This window comes from Columba livia, chromosome 4 (assembly GCF_036013475.1).
Source record: "Columba livia isolate bColLiv1 breed racing homer chromosome 4, bColLiv1.pat.W.v2, whole genome shotgun sequence".
Taxonomy (NCBI): domain Eukaryota; kingdom Metazoa; phylum Chordata; class Aves; order Columbiformes; family Columbidae; genus Columba; species Columba livia.
The window spans coordinates 36,080,238-36,096,988 of NC_088605.1; the positions used below are offsets into that span (position 1 = coordinate 36,080,238).

Genomic DNA, 16,751 nt, shown 5'->3' on the forward strand with positions numbered 1-16,751 from the left:
TAGAATAAAGCAAACCACAGGAAGAAATATTAAACTGCAAATAAGCCATGGTTATACTACAGAGTGAAGGGAGAGAAGACAAATGACATCAGAGACTAGATTTCATCCTCTTTTCTTCTCCCACCTCCCCTCCCTGCTCCCTCCCCCCCGAAAAGAGTGAGACAGGAAAAAAAGAGATGGTATTATTAAACCTGAAATTATAGCTGAAGAAATGCTAGGAGTACTCAAGAAATATTATATATCTATACTTTAACAGCTTTCCATAAACCATTTCAAAAGAACACTATATGAATGGGTTTACCATTGCATATTTGCTTTGAGGAATCCTCTTTACAGCCTTTACATGCTTTCAGTTCAGTCACAGCTATTAGCTTTTTTGTGTACAAATTAAGAAATAAAAGTCTTCGCCATTCAGTAACTTACATTGCACTCAGCACTAGTTCATGTTTGACTCCATCTGATATTTTAAAAAAGACTCAGCCTAACATATTATACAGTTACGTATCATTTCAAACAGAAAGCACGCTGCATTACAGTTATAATGTTGTCTGCAACACAAGCAGAAATAAATTGAACGTAAACAGAAGGGAAAGTATGCTCTCCTTTAGATCAAGCATAATAAATCACAGCCAAAGGTAAGCGTTTTCCATTTCACTGATTTCCCAAGTATTATCCAATTATTGTTATGCTACACTGATACAAAAATCATCAGTTGCAACCCAAGTTGCCTTCTCCGCAAAAACTTTATCAGTAATATACGGAACCCAACATTTTTAGAATATTTCTAAACTCTATTAAGATGAATGAACATATTTTTATTCTGATGTTTACCTACTGACCTTTACTTTTTTTTTGTGTGCTACTACACACATCGCTACATGCATGAAATGGATGGGTATGATGAACACAAAAAGAGCACAGGATGGCACACAGTGAATTACAATGAATGCAAGACACTACTCATTCTGTCCCACTCAAATATACACAATGTTACGCTACTTGCATGCTTTAATACAATGTGTGGTGTACATATGTCAGCACTGCACTGAAGGTCTTTTGCAAAGATATATGCTCACCCTGCCTACAGCTAGTCAGGAGACAGTGAAAAAGAGCATTCTCAAGCCACAATTCTGTGACCATTAATACTGGATCTGTGCACAGCAACAGAAATTTGATTTGTATCAGACATGAGAACACAACTGCACTTTTCCCTCAAATTAGATGGTGCAGACAATACAGCCTCTGTGATGGCTTTGTGCTCTGTACTGGTTACATGGCAGGTACAGTAGAACAAATAAGAGTCAATCTGGCATAAAGCCTGACAGTAGCGTTAACTTGTCTAAATTCCCAGAAAACTATCGAGTTAGTAGAATGTTTGTACTGATCAGTGCTTACCATCATGTAGCTGCAACTTTCTTGATTAGAAGAAGAAGCCCTAAAGCCAGGGGTTCAGCCTGCTGTTGAGCTGTGGCCTTGGAACAGCACGTCACAACCACAGTGCACACTGTGAGCCCATTCACACAGACACCCAGCTGCTGTTCTGCCTGCCATCCACCAAGGCTGAACCACACAGAAAGCAAAGGCTTAAAGTAGGAGCAATATCTTGCTTCTTGTGGCTCTTAATTCATGTTAACACAAAGAATGTTACAGGTAATTTCACAGGTAATGAGTGTATACAATTGTTTTACTGCTTGGCTTTCTTGAGCTACAGCCCTGTACCTAACTTACTCTGAAAGTTTAGCTGTGCAGAAGTTGAGGCGAAGAAAACAGTAAGCAAGTGAACGCTTATTACAGCTCCCTTAATAATAGTTGCTTTTCACTACCTAAACCTGACACAAACTACTAGTATGGCAAGCTTATTTAAAAGGAAAAAAATCTTTTCCTTTTTAAGTACTACAGACCTTACAACCAGCCTAGAGAATTCCTTCTTTAAAATTTCTTATGTTCACATATAAAGCTATGAAGAAGCTTATCTTGCATATACTAGAAATAAAAGCCTATTTTTAATAGCACTTAGTTCCAAAAGTACAAAACACTTTTCAAAGGGTAGGAGCACAGATCTCCTGAGGAATTTGATTATATTTCAGTATAATACATGGACTTTAAATTAGTGACAAAATACAGATAAAACTGTCCAAGACTCAGCCATCCCAAGACACTAGTTCATCAGAAACCTATGCTCCCACTCTTAAAATAACTCACCATTCATCTGAGAACTGTGGATTAAGGGAATAATGAGTGATATAAAAAAAGAAAAAACAATTTTGGTCTTTTCTATCTGTGAAATTGTTCTCCAGTTTTTGAAGTGTTAACTTTTAAATTAATATGGAATTACATCACCGCAAATAAAGTACTTTAATATTGAATTTAGAATAAGCATATTTTACATGCACTGCCATGCATGCATACAGATTGGGATCCCTGAGAAAGAGGAAGCATAAAGGTAGAGCAGTTGCTTAATAAAATAAATTTCCCAGTGGTCACTTCAAAGAACGTGTTCCCAATTTGGGATCTAACAAATTTTTTTTCAAGTTGAGTTAATAAGCTCCCATTTAACTTGCTTTGTTTCTATTATTTGGGACCAGCACTTTGTTCTGTTGGCTTTAACAGTCCCAAAAGTCACAATTACTTTGAAAGTAATTACCAGCATTCCCTGTGATACTAATATCATGCAAGTTCCCAGAATAATAGATTCCCCCTGAGCTGAGGTTCCTACTTGCTATGACTAGCTTATCCAAAGAGCCTTTCCTTGCCCCGTCATGTTTTGAGAGCTGCAGGCTGAATTCAGTTGTTGCCATATAGCACTTTTGACAAGCAACACTCTTGGGACCACCCCTCATCCCCCTAAAAGTGCAGGTTGCGTGCAACAGAGAAAGGCTGGTCACATTCCTAATAGTGATTCACCCCACTCCAGACAGAGGTTCAAACCTTCAAAGAAAGCCCTATACAGACTAGCACTTACTAACAGTTCAAAGGAATTAAATAGTAGTGTTGTTTTATAAAGACAAAGAAACACGGAGCAGAAGTGATTTGCCCAAAGAGAGAGTAATGACAAAGGACAAGAACCTAATCAAACACAACTAGTTTTACAGCATAACAGGAACTGGGTCAGCTGAAATTTGTCAGTGAGTAGACATTTCTGACCATATGTCAGAAAAGGCACTTTTCTGTCCAACAGAAACCTCTCTTAGGCCCATCCACATCACCTATTACACTGGCCTAAATCCTGCAGCTCATTAGGGCTGTTATGATTTGATAAGGTTTCTGCCTCCCTGCTAGTAAGTAGAACTCCAAGTCTCTAAATACAAAATACAGGATATTTCAAAAAGGTGGACTCAATTTGAACATTACACCCTGAAACTTCTTGTGGGGACATGTCAGATACTGTGTTTTTGTGCCACCATTAGCAACCAATCTGGATGACCTCAAAAATAAATCACAGCAGTGGTGACCTCAGTGGAGGAAGACACTTTGATAGGCATCTGAGATTACATTTGGTCCATCTTTTTGAAGCATCCTGTACTACTAGAACTTTAAGGTGAAAGAATATTTACTTTGACTTAAGAAAGTGAAGAATTGGAGAGAAAAAAAAGGAAAAAGTCCTCAAAGAACTGCATAAAAAGCCTGAGTTAGTGTATCATGTGTTGTGTGTTTTTTTTGGTTGTTGTTGTGTTTTTGTTTTGTTTTGTTCATTTTCATCAATTTTAGTAGTATACAAATGGAAACTGCTAACAAGGTCACGCAGACTCTTCAGTGGTGGCCATTTAGCTTGCCTTCACTAAAGATCCGCTTTTATACCAATCAGTTTGCCTAAAGACAGGGAATGCATGGCTGCTTGAAGGATCCTCCCCATCAGATACAACACCCCACATGGACACAGCCTCAAAAGTAGGGTGGAGAGGGAAGTGGCTTGCTAGGTATACTTTTTTTTTTTTTAGCATACAAAAAGAAAACAACCACACCGAACAGTTTTGCAGCAGAAAATAGATTCGTAAACTCCTAAATCCTTCACTTTCTAGAGAAGCAGCATACATTTGGGAATTACACGGCAAACAGCTCAAATAATCAGAAGCAGTAATTACAAGGCCGACAGTTCCAAGGATTGATATCGTATGTCTAAATCAACTGCCTGTACATTAAGCAATGCACATTGCAGTCGTGGACATACTCTCGTTAACCACAGAGGTTGAGTCAGACCTCAGTTCAGCATTACTTATGATATCTGCAGTAGTCCCATATTTCATAAATTTAAAACTTCTTTCCTTCCTCAGCTGTCCCACCATTCCACCCCAAAGCATAATACATAGTACAGAAAGAAGTGTTTTATCCTCTCACACCAAAGAAAGTGACCTCATATCTTTCATTAGCAGAAGTCTGAAGCAATTTTTATGCATTAGTGTACAACACTAGCAATTCTCTCTCATAGATTAAAATACTTTTCTTTTTAAAAAAAGTCACCTCCAATTACTTTTAGACTCAGTCTTCACAGTGAAAAAAATCCTTAAAACAAGTATCACAAGTTACTCTGCAGAAAATCTAGAGCAGTAGCTCCAAGATGTGTGAAAAGCATTCAGCTCTACAAAGTAAGACTATTTCACTTATACACTTAAAGACAATGTATCGGCATTATTAACTATTTATTTTTTTAATCAAAAGGGCAAATTATTTTAAAATTTTACTTTGCAAAAACAAGACCACTGCAATATTCATAACCATGAAGAGAAATAACCTATCACTCCTGCACAGCTAAGTCAAAGATAAGTTCTTACTGTTCCTTTGATTTTAAAAGGTAACAAGCACTAACCTGAGTTACCAGTTGTCGCTAATGCAGAATCTGTGCCTTTTTGTAAGTGCTGCATGTGAATCTGCATGTGAATCACTTAAAATATTCAGCTTCATTTAATCTGACAGCTCAATAATTTACATGTTGATTGTTCTGTCTTTGAGTGCTTGGAATTTAGCAACACCTCCATGCTTCTACTTACATATTACTTTAACAAGCTTAACACAAAATACATTTAAGTCAAATTTAGTGGAATCAGTGTTCAAGTCCAATTAAATTTTAAGAAAGTGATCTGAAAATCTGCGCCATCTATTAAGTGAATCACATAAGGGCAGCATATTTTAATGCCAAGAATTCCCAAGCTTGTAATGCATCACAAATTTTAAAACATAACACGGTCCTGCAAGCTTTGCATATATTTCCAAAGATCATTCTAGCTTGTATAATAACTAATCTCCAGTATATTGAGTCTGCTCTGGTTTCAGATTACACAACCTCTGAATGTCTCCTCACTGGATATGAAATACTGATGGTATTTTTCATATTTCATGTTTTTGTCAGTGCAGTCTCTTTAACAGAAGAGACCACCCTTCTATAAATCCCAGAAGTTCTCAAGCAACAGCGCTTCTGTATACCCAAGAGCTGTAAAACCTCTGGGTTGGGTTGAGATATTCACCATAAGTCTACAGTCTGAAGACACCCCAAGAGGGTGAGCTGGAGGAGGGGAGCTGGAGAAAAAGACTTCAGTGAATTCTGAGCAGCTATTGCCACTAGAAGACCAGTGGCAGAGTTGCTACACAATTAAAGAAACTGAATAATGCTGTATCCTTATTTCTTCTCCTTTTCAAACTGAACTGCTTGCAGCACTGTCATACCCATCTCCAGCTATTAGACAGCTGTAGTGGAGAATGTAATAATTGATTACTTGGACAAGAACACTGGCTTCTGCTTTAATGCTATGATGTTTTACACAGATCCTCATGAAGCTGCTCTGATAAAACATTTTTTTTTTTTTCGTTTTAAAAAGAAGCTGTAAAATGCCAGAATTATAACTTCCAGCCAGCCCCATTCTACCTGTAGAACATATTTTCGCAGGGTTCACCACACACCGAAAGGAACAGAGAATAAAAGCAAGGAAAACTAAGATACTATACAAAGTATTAACTTGGTCAGGCAAGCTTGGAACCTTTTGAGACAATAAAAGAAGCTTAAAACTTGTATCCAAAACAAGCCAGTAAGACAGCGGAAGTTTAATTTATCTATACTTTATATATATTTTATGACTATGAAGAGCAATATGACTCCTTGGGGAAATTTTGTGAAATAATTTAAAACCGAGACAGCAATTATTTATGAACATGTGCCTCATTGCTCCTTGAGTGATTTCAGCTAGTGTATTGTTACCCTAAAATTCTCATAACACTTCAGCTGATACAGAAAAACAAATAGCTGTCTATGAGAAAGAACAGTATACTACACCTCTTAATTTTCTCATTTTAATGTATTTTTGAATTATCCTGGAAACCATTTCTTCTCATGCTTGTTTGAATCTGCTGCATTGCAAGACCTGCTTCTAAGTATAGTGGAGTGAATTGATTGTTTGAAATCCTTCAATGTGTCAAACAAAGAATTACAAAAGGATGCAACATCACTTATTTAATCCTGTATAATAAACATGAACATGGGAGTACCCAAGCATGGAATGCAGACAATTTTAAAAACTTAAGTCTCAATAAAACAAAACATTGTTTCCCAATTTATAGTAAAAGACTTCAATATAGCTGCTTAAACAAAGCATTACTATAATATAGAACATAATACTTAAAAAGAAAATCACAGTACATAGCACACCTGGAAGAAATCTATCATATTTGTGCTAACCTTTATAGCATTTGCCTTACCATGTTTTGATTTTAGGTGAAAACATATTTCTTTCTCTCATTACAGGTGCAGGTACCTGATTTTGCAGTTTTTCTCCCACTGAGTAATACCTACACATCCCATTTTCGTTTCTTCATGTACTAGAACCCTCATCAGTCTGGACATTTTAAATGCTTTTAAGGAAGCTTCACTCAAATTTTAGTCACTGCTTTCTTTTCAACTTGGCTTTAAAGAAAACTCACATTTAAACTATAGAAACAGTAACTTTTGTAGTTTCTCAGTTTTGAGTAAAACTAGAAGTTCATAGGACCGAAAAAAATTGGTCATTTTGGGGAATTACCCTTTGTGTATATATGTTTTGCAAAAATCTAATTAAATCAAATCTATTTCAGGTCTGACATTTCATTCATCACAAGCCTCATAATCCACTGGAGTTTGGAAAAGTCTGAAGCTTTAGTGTTTTTGTAATGCCCAACACCAGAGATCTGGAAGCCAGGAGATGTACCCAGGAATGTTCCAACAGGGGTTCAAGCCAGAGTTGTAGTCTTTTAACCACTGTTTTGCTGCTTGAGCCTCCACGATCATGTAAGCTGGTGTAATAACCAGTGCTAGACATTATCAGCTAAAAGAACAAATATAAAAATGAGGACAATTCCTAGTTAAGAGCTGAGAACCACTAACATGAATGGCTCCCTTTGGATTCTAGATCACAATGATTGTGAAACATGGTTAGGAAGTGTTCTTGCATGAATCCATTTGCATGAAGATATAACAACAAAAGTTTGAAACATCATCTGTTTAACCCATTCCACAAGATTTTCAAAATCGCATACCAGAGGTCACAACAATTTTCATTTAGACAATTATGTTAAGGCAAATTTACACAATATACTTTATACAAAAAGTCCAATTGTTCTTTAGATGATTAATGTATTCAAAATTGAGTCAACACATACACACAAAGTTACACCAGATCAATACAACAAAAACCAAACCAACCTATCCCCTAAGACACAAGGTGAATTTGGATCAGCAGGTAAGTTGATTGATAATACTAAAGCTGCAAGGTATAACACAATTATTTTGTTACTTCATGTCCTGGGTAAATGTTGATGCAGTCATTATATAGTCGCAAAAAGTTAAAGATTTGTGTCCCAAGGCTGGCTATAGACAACCTGGCATATTCCACATAGACCATCTTACAGTGATTTGAGATTCATTTACCATAGTTACAGTAAGAGTCAACGGCAGAAATATTGGAAAAAAACCCACACAATTCTCAATGTTCAGCTAAAATGACTGTTCCTCTATACATATTTTAGAAGACAGGCTGCATTCTGTAGTCTACTTTTCTAATATTTGTCTTAAGACACTTATTTAATTTCTTTAATAACAAAATGTAAACTGAGAAGCAAAAAAGCTCTCTTAGATTATGTATATTAATAAATCTCTTCAAGGTAACCTAACATCTACTGTAACCTCTACAGGAGTTTTCATATACAGTATTTTTATTAATATATATTGCTAAACTAAACATATACTAGTGTAGTATAACCCCAAACTCAGCGAGTACTGTTAGCACACTTCCTGATTCAAACCACCACCAACATAAAGATCTTATTAATATACTAATTAAGTAGCATTCTAAAACCAATTTTAGTGTGCTAAAAGCTTAAAGGCAATAAAATAAGAACAAGAAAATATACTTTGTGAATAGCTCAGCTAAAACTGTAATGCTTTTGGAAAATATAAGCAGTACTTGGTTTGTTATTCATATTCATGTGTAGGTATTCACATTAACTTTCACTGATATCTGTATGCATATGCTATTGATAAGCAGCATCTTATGGAAAAACTCCATTACTTATGGACAAAGATCCAGTACCCCTCACCGGCTTGGTAATGTAAGGTCATTCTAATTACCTTCTCCACACTTTATTCTCGCCTCTGTGGCCCTGGTAATCATGAGGGCTCTTTGAAATGCTGATGTAGCATTATACCAATTTATTTTGAAATATGCTATATGTAACACTAATCATTGGAACTGCATATTGAATATTTGCTGAGGTTATGTTTAAAATTATTAGGCTACATACTATGAACAAGGCAATGGCAATCCCACATATTTGAATGCTAAATAAGCAGTATTTCCTGTTACTAACAGCAGAGAAAGTTATAAATAGTTTTGAAAAACTCCAGGTGTTGGACTGGTTTGTTAAAAAAATCAGCCTCTAGTGACTGCATTGGATTTACTTGAGCTTCCTACTGACTAGCTAAGGACTTAAGTGCAGAACAAGTTCTGGGAACTCTCCAGGCAAAGTCAGTTTCATACTTCACATCTCATGTTTTGTACTACAAAATGTTAAATCGACTAGTCTTTGTGGCATCCTGATTTGATAGGCTTCTCTATCCACTTGACACATAAATAATGCCTTCTGTACTAAAGGGTAAAACACACTCATAAAAATATTCTCCACTTAAAAAAAAAAAAAAAAAAACAAAAAACAAAACACACCAGGAAAAATTGTAGCACATTCTGCATAAAACTATTGGGAAGCTTGAGGGAATTCATAATTAGATGATGTGTAAAGATCAAAATCTCACAATTTAACTCAACATTGTGGCTAATAGCTGAGCATTAGAAATCACACTAACACAGTGTAGCATCATTCCCGTAATTGCCACTTTATAACAAAGGTCTTCCAGAAGGGAAGCAGCAATTAAAATGTATTTCTACTACAGCAGTCAGGAATAATGATGATTTGTTTTTTTTTTTTTCTACTCTGCAGTGATATCCATGTACAGTCAAAGGTCTGCCTTGTCCAGAAAATTATGCCCTACCCCCAAAATCTGGCTCAAAGTAGATGCCTGGGAAGTACATAAACATAAAATATGTATCACTCTTGTCACCAGCCATTTTCAGTTAGAGCCTTTCCTGAGCTGGAAATGTGAGTGCTTTTTGTGTCAATTACCTCACAGTTCTTAAGGCAAAATTTCTCTTATGGTAACCAGCACATGGTAAAGGAAACAGAATTTGATGTTAATTTAAAATTTAATAGTTAATATTGCAGGTGTCCCATCCGACTTTGCAGCCAGCAGTGGCCTTTGACAAGAAAAGGATAATATTTTGTTCTAAACCCAGAGGAGTTAATTTCTATAATAACAGTAAGTGTCTTTATATATAAAGCTGTGAGCAAGAACATTCAAAATGTGATGATTATTATTATTTATATACATGGTTTAGAGACCAGTAGTTTTCCGCCTGCTGTATCTCTAAGAAAACTCATCATTAACCAAGATTTTTTTAATTGCTATGTAGAAGCTCTGTGGTAGCTCAGTTCCATCTTAATTTTAGCTAAAAAGCCTAATCAATTATATTTCACTCCAGTCTATTTGACACAGTTTACCCAAAACCATCCTCCCTTCCTAGGAGAATGACCACCAACTCAGTTTTAGGCAGGACCTACACATACAGTCTCTCAGAGATACTGTCAATTCTCAAGCCTGACCACTCATCTCCTATGTGACCAGAAGGGCAGTTGTAATAATCAAAGCTTAGGACAACCCTGTTACATTGTGCTGAATGAGGGGGCTGGCATTTAGCCCAAGTCACATGCAGAAAGCCAGTTCCACAACCAGTTTAACATGTGTCTTTTGATGTTCTGATGAATGTACAGGTGTTTATACAGTGAACTGTTTTGCTTATGGAATAGATCTGTTTTCAGTCAAATGAAAAGTGAAAGTGCCTTATGAAAGAGTGAGCTGCAAGAACAATGCACCTAGTCTCTTATTCACTCCTTGTCTGAAAGGGTTTCGTTGTTTGTTTTTTTTTTTTTTTTTAAAAAAAAAAAAGGAAAAAAACCACATGGAAAAAGAGAGGCAAAGAATGGTCTATGGGTTGACAGATGTGATTTGGTCTTCAGGCCATAGATTGACATTTTCTAGTCTAGAAGCACCTACACCTGCAAACTTTTAAAGTTGCTGATCATACAAAAACGCATGTTGTGGCTGGTCTGTACAAATGCACTATTGGTAAACAGGCAGATATGATCCCCCTTTCTACAGCTATCATATGCCAAAGTCCACGTGTGTGTATATACGCACACACACACACACTTTACACATTGCAGATGCAGTCTTCAACGTTTGTTTTACCTTTGCTAGAGTTAACTGAAAAAAGTAGAAGGGAAGCACCTAAAAATTTTATTCCCATTAGAACATGAACTCAATTCTCCTAAGACTGATAACATTTTATTCTCAAACAAGAATGTAAGCCTCTTCTCATAAGCTTGAACACTCACTATCCCATTAAATTTCAGGCAGCAAGTGAGCAACTTTTTGAAGGAAGCTATACCAGTGGCTAAAATAATCAAGGTATACATGAAAGAGATAAAACAGAGGAGAATAAGACAGAAAAGATATTACTACAATTCTGATATTTAGGCCAACTGATCTTCTAAGAGTATCTTTTATGCTTTCACTTTCTTTGATCTGCCAACACCAGCTTTTTGTTTGTTCTTGCAGTTTAATGTGTTCTGTGCTAGTTGAAGAGCTTTTAGTTATGACCCTCATTTGTGAAAGTTACCCTTGAAAGCATGTCTCCCAGACTATCATCATCATTTTGATTCCATGCTAACAATGCTGCTTTTATGCAAAAAAAGCTGAAATCTCTAGATCTACACACATCGTGAGCTTATCTCAAAGCTCATCTGGCTGAATAACATGACAGGCTCTTTTTCAGTTATTGCTCTACAAATGTCTCATCTATGCGAATTGCAGTATACTAATTATTTTACATCTGAAAGTAAAATAAAAGTGATGGCTCCAAAATGACTTAATTTACCATAATTTAGAAAGTTTTCATTTAAGTATAGCAGCATTCCTTCTAAGGATCTGGGTTACTGCACTCCAGGCCTACCTGTAACAACAGGCTTTTGAACTGTGCAAGCACCATAAATAGATGGGTTACTCTTGAAGACAGAGGAAAAACTTTCTCTAAAAACAAACAGCTAATGGAATATCCAGTTTCCTAACATTTTAGAGATGTAAAAATCAACGGAGAAGCACAGTCATGTCAACACCTTGATTTGCACAATTGTTACTTCTTCATACTTGAGATAGAAATCTTTGTAATTTCTTATTGACAACCAAATCTGTACTATTAAAACAAACGAACAAAACAACACAACAAAAATCCCAAACAAAATATTTTCCCCTCATTTGATTCAGGATGAGCTGAGAATGATGGAAAAATCTTTACCAAAGATAACCTATGAAATCACTAGAGAGAGAAGAAAAAAGAAAAACCACAGAAACAGAACTGAGAGAGGCACATACAAAAAAAATTAACAACAACCATTAGAAAGATCAGAACAAACAGAACTCAAGAACACAGAAGATACATTAATACATGTTCATTCTTATAACTAGCATAATGCACTAACTGTGCATGGTATCCTTTTTCTGACATTTCTAACTAAATTCTGAAATTAATGTTTCCATTTTCAGGGGATATAGTTAATTCAGCTATCCATATATGTATATGTATAGCTGAATACATATATATATATATATACATATATATATTTAATATTATGCTCACACTGATCAAACTTCCAAGAAGGCATCTAAACCCACTGATTTTTAGAGACTGATTACAGCATTATCTAATACTTTCCCTTCATACTTGAATATAAGGGTACTAATTCAATCAAAACTGACTGTTTGCAGTATGTGTAACGTACAGAAAATGTAATATCCCTTCCAGTAATCGGCTTTCTCAGTGAAACTATGTGTATGCATAAGAATGGTAATCCAAAGAGAGACAGATAACAGGCTCCCTGCTGCTCTTAGTCTCCTTTAAGTCACAGGGTATTTCTACACAGGCAACAAATATAGATGAACACAGAAAATGTAAATAAAAGTTATCCCCAGTCAGTGAAGTGATCCTCAAAGGATCTCTTGAAACAACATACATTAAAAACTACTTTCTTTACTGGTAGAGAAGCACATGCATTTCAGTATTACGTGCAGGAAAGCAATGCAGTCCTCCCTTTTTATCCAAAGGATAGAACTACAAGTGATTAAGCAGAAAATGAATCTTACTATCCATGATCAAATACTGTTACTTAAGCAACTCCTATAAATTTATTTGCCTTTATGTTGGAAAAAAAAAAAAAAAAAAAAAAAACGATGTCTGCATCTAGCACATATTTTCTTCTTTGACATTTCTTCATTGCTTAATTGAGAGGCAGGAGATATGCTTTGGCTCAATAATATCATAGCATGTGGGGACAAACCTACTTTCCAGTTAAAAATAAAAGCTGGTATGAAGGAAAAACAAACCAACAGAAAACGACCACAGTTTACCACAGAACACTAAAGTGGAAGCTTAATTCTTCCTATTGATCTTTGTGTAACACAAGTACCAGGTTTGGGGTTTTGTGCCCCTACCCACCCTAGTGTCATTTCGGCTCCACAAACTAAAAACCAAAACTTGAACATCCTCAGCATATTTCAAATAAATAGTATCATGTGATGCAGAAAGACCATTTTTTCCTCACAAATACCACACTGCCACAAGGAACCAAGTTTAAACAAATTTGTGATGATCAGGAGAGATGCAGTTTGCATTTATGTAAATATTTATACAGAACCCTTCAAAAGCTCTCAGCTGCTTTCAAGTAAAACAGACAACCAGCAATAAATAAAAAGGCTCTATCAAAAACCTCTATAAAATAAATTTATGTGGGAAAGGTCATAAAGCATTTCCTAGTATGATGCATCCTACATTAGCCCAAGATCTTCATGTTGAATCCCACACTCAGTCAGATCCCTGATTCTTCCTTTACTTAAACGGATCACAGAATCACAGAATGGTTGGGGTTGGAAGAGACCTCTGGAGGTCATCTAGTCCAACCCACCTGCTAAAGCAGGTTCACCTGGAGCAGATCACACAGGAATGTGTCCAGGCAGGTTTTGAATGTCTCCAGAGAAGGAGACTCCACAACCTCTCTGGGCAGCCTGTTCCAGTGCTCTGGCACCCTCAGAGTAAAGAAGTTTCTCCTCATATTCAGGTGGGACCTCCAATGTTTCAGTTTGTTCTTGCTTAGATGAAACCTCCTATGCTTCAGTCTGTGCCCATTGCCCCTTAGAGTGAATGAAAAGCTGTTTCAACATCTGTATCGATTTATATACATAAATCAAAATTGCTGGAAGTTGATTAGGAATACTCAGTATACCTTTACTTTTATTAAAAGATTAATTACATTTTAATCTCAATTCACTGTGTGACTTGTGGAGGTTGAAGACCAGTATAATTGGTTTTGACAACTCACAGAGATGAGTTTAGGAAAAGAGGTAGAGACTTAGTACTAAGTTCAAAATAAATGACCAAAATTAGTTTTAATAATACTGTTTTGTAGCAACACTGATTGTTACAGACCCCAGCAAATACAACAGGGCTTATTCTTCTGATCCTGCCCAGACATTGCCCCAGCCTATCATGTTCTGATGCCAGAAGCACCCTCCAGCAGCATCACACTCAGCACAAGACTGCCTGTCTCACTCCAACAACCCTTATTCAACATCTAACGAGAACTGAAACCGAACTGGAAACTAATAAAAGATATAAGCATCCCAAATCAATCCCTTGGTGTTAAACACAGCAAATGGTATGCATTTACTTTTAGATTCAATTGTAAAACAGGTATGTGTTTAAAATTCATTTACAAAAGATATAAAGTCCTAACGTGCATAGTAATTTCACATCACACGGTTTTGCACAAAGTGATTAAGAAAGTGTCTTCATGAAAGACAATGAAGACTTTTAAAAATTATTGTTGATGACATGTGTCCAGTGTTATTTTTAACTCCAGCTGCAAAAGCCAAATGCAATAACCTGGAAATACCTTGTCATGAACTAGTTTTTTTACCTTTAGCCTTTCAGAAAACTGACACGCGTCCTCTTTCTAAAATAAGAATTTTGTTCTTTGCAGGTTTCCTGTTACCATTAAAATACAGTAAAACATTTTGTAAAGGTATAGCAACTCATACACTTTAATTTCTAATAATTTTAATAAATTCATAAACACAATTACGGCATTCAAGGAAAGCACTGAGAATTATAGTCAGCTGAAGTGGAGGCCTTTACTCTGATTTGGTTTTGCTTTTTTGAAAGATAACTAAAAATTGTGAACAAGAACCATATGACCCACTGAGCAAATACTTGTGGCATTTCACCATGAGCCACAGCTAGTAGTCATAAAGGCCTTCCAAAACACACTTATAGTAAACAAAGGCTTATAAAACCCATCTTCATTAAAATAAAAAGTTATAACACATACATAAACACTTACTGTTACTTCCTTGCTGTAGAATCTATATTCTCAATGAAAGCATGAAGTTGGAGTTCAAAATTTTTGCCTGTTAAGTCAAAACAACATGAATATGTTAATTTAATATAGAATAAACTGAGAATTGCAACAGCTAATAGAATGTTCTAATGTCATAAATATGAAATATACACACAATAAGGTCTATTTTTTTTTTCTTTATTTTTTCCATGAATTAAGAATCACAAATGCAGGACAAGTGGAATTATGTTTTAATAGAGCAACTGTCATAGAATGAGTTAAGAAATGCCACCTTGAAACCATATTAAAAAGTTTCAGAATCTGCACAAATAAAAACCTAAAGAAATGAAAAACAAGCTTTAACTCACTCTAGTACTCCAGCAGTATACAGAAATTATTGCAATAAGGCACATCTCTAATTACCAGCAAAGTAAATTTCCAAGATTAGGACCAGATAATAAAGATATGCATTGACCATAACTCTGTGACTTCTTAAAATATTGAAACGAAGGTGATGGTATGTCCAGTTTACCACTTATTCCATTACACTTATCAAATGTATCAGATCTGAGAAAAACATAAATCTGTTCACATTGCCAATACCAGTTCTCTTATATCTAGAACTAGCAATTAAATAGTGCAAAAATAGCTTATCTTACATTTCTATATTCCAATTTTGACATAAAAGGGGGTATTGCTACAGAAGAAAGATACATAACACTACAACAGAAAGGATTTTTTTAATATAATTTCATTATCTTACAGGTAATCCTACTTGTATCCTACTTGACTTTCCTCACTCAGGGCAGCTCTAAGTCTGCAGATGATTGCAAGTGAGCAGATTGGGATGTGCCCTCTCAAGCTCATCCTCCACTGCTGCTCAAAGCCAGTGGTGCTACACAGGCCCCACGTCAGCTTCACGCACCAGGCAAAGGGCTGGCATCAGAGACACTGGTACCCATAAAGAACTGGCAGGGCTTAAGATATCAAGGAGCACACAGCATGCTGTTCTGACAGATTTGAAACACATTAAAAACATGCTTTAAAGGTTAAAACAAACAAACAAACAAAGCCAAATCAACACAGAACAATCAGGTCCTGTCCTCACATCTGCTGCTGGCAGGAGCTTTCAGCAGGTGGCCTGCTAGGTTGCACGTCAAAAGGTATCAAGCTATTCAATATGTGTCTAATCTTGAATTCGTGAAATTATGCAGAATAATCATAAGTACATTCACATCAACTCAAAGCTGCTAATCAATGGCTTATTAAATCACTTAATAAAATCTTAAGAGATATTTAATACTTTTGAGAGATTACTTGTATGACTACTGTATGAACACACTTAAGAACAAAAGCAGGAAAAAACCCCACTGAATTAAGCAACAATTTAAGGATGAACTAAATCCAAGAAAAGTTGGTAATAAAAAGAACAGAAGAGTCACCAAGAAAGGTCTATATAAATGAGTTTTCATATGGTGAATCATAAAGAGATGAAATTTTTTTACCGCGCACAGGCAATTTATCACATTTATATGAGCCTACATGATAGGAAACTGATAGGGAAACTTCACTCTATTTCCGACTCAATACAGGCCCCACTTGTGCTTCAGTCATATTTTATATCTCCTCAATTAATTCAGTCCCTCAGTCACGGTTATTTCATTCACAAAAGTTCAAACACAGAGACAGTGAGAAGCTGAACTGACTGGGTAAAATTTTCCTCTACATTTTTG

General features: G+C 35.9%; 1 protein-coding gene across 21 annotated transcripts in view; it reads right to left on the reverse strand.

Annotated features, from left to right (window-relative positions):
- TENM3 (teneurin transmembrane protein 3) overlaps window positions 1–16,751 on the reverse strand; it is a 1,347,463-nt gene that overhangs the window by 985,750 nt on the left and 344,962 nt on the right. For all 21 annotated transcript variants that reach the window (XM_065061257.1, XM_065061277.1, XM_065061276.1 and 18 more), the window contains exon 4: window positions 15,022–15,088. The gene's annotated coding sequence lies outside the window, so the exon portion shown is untranslated. The remainder of the gene's footprint in view (window positions 1–15,021; window positions 15,089–16,751) is intronic.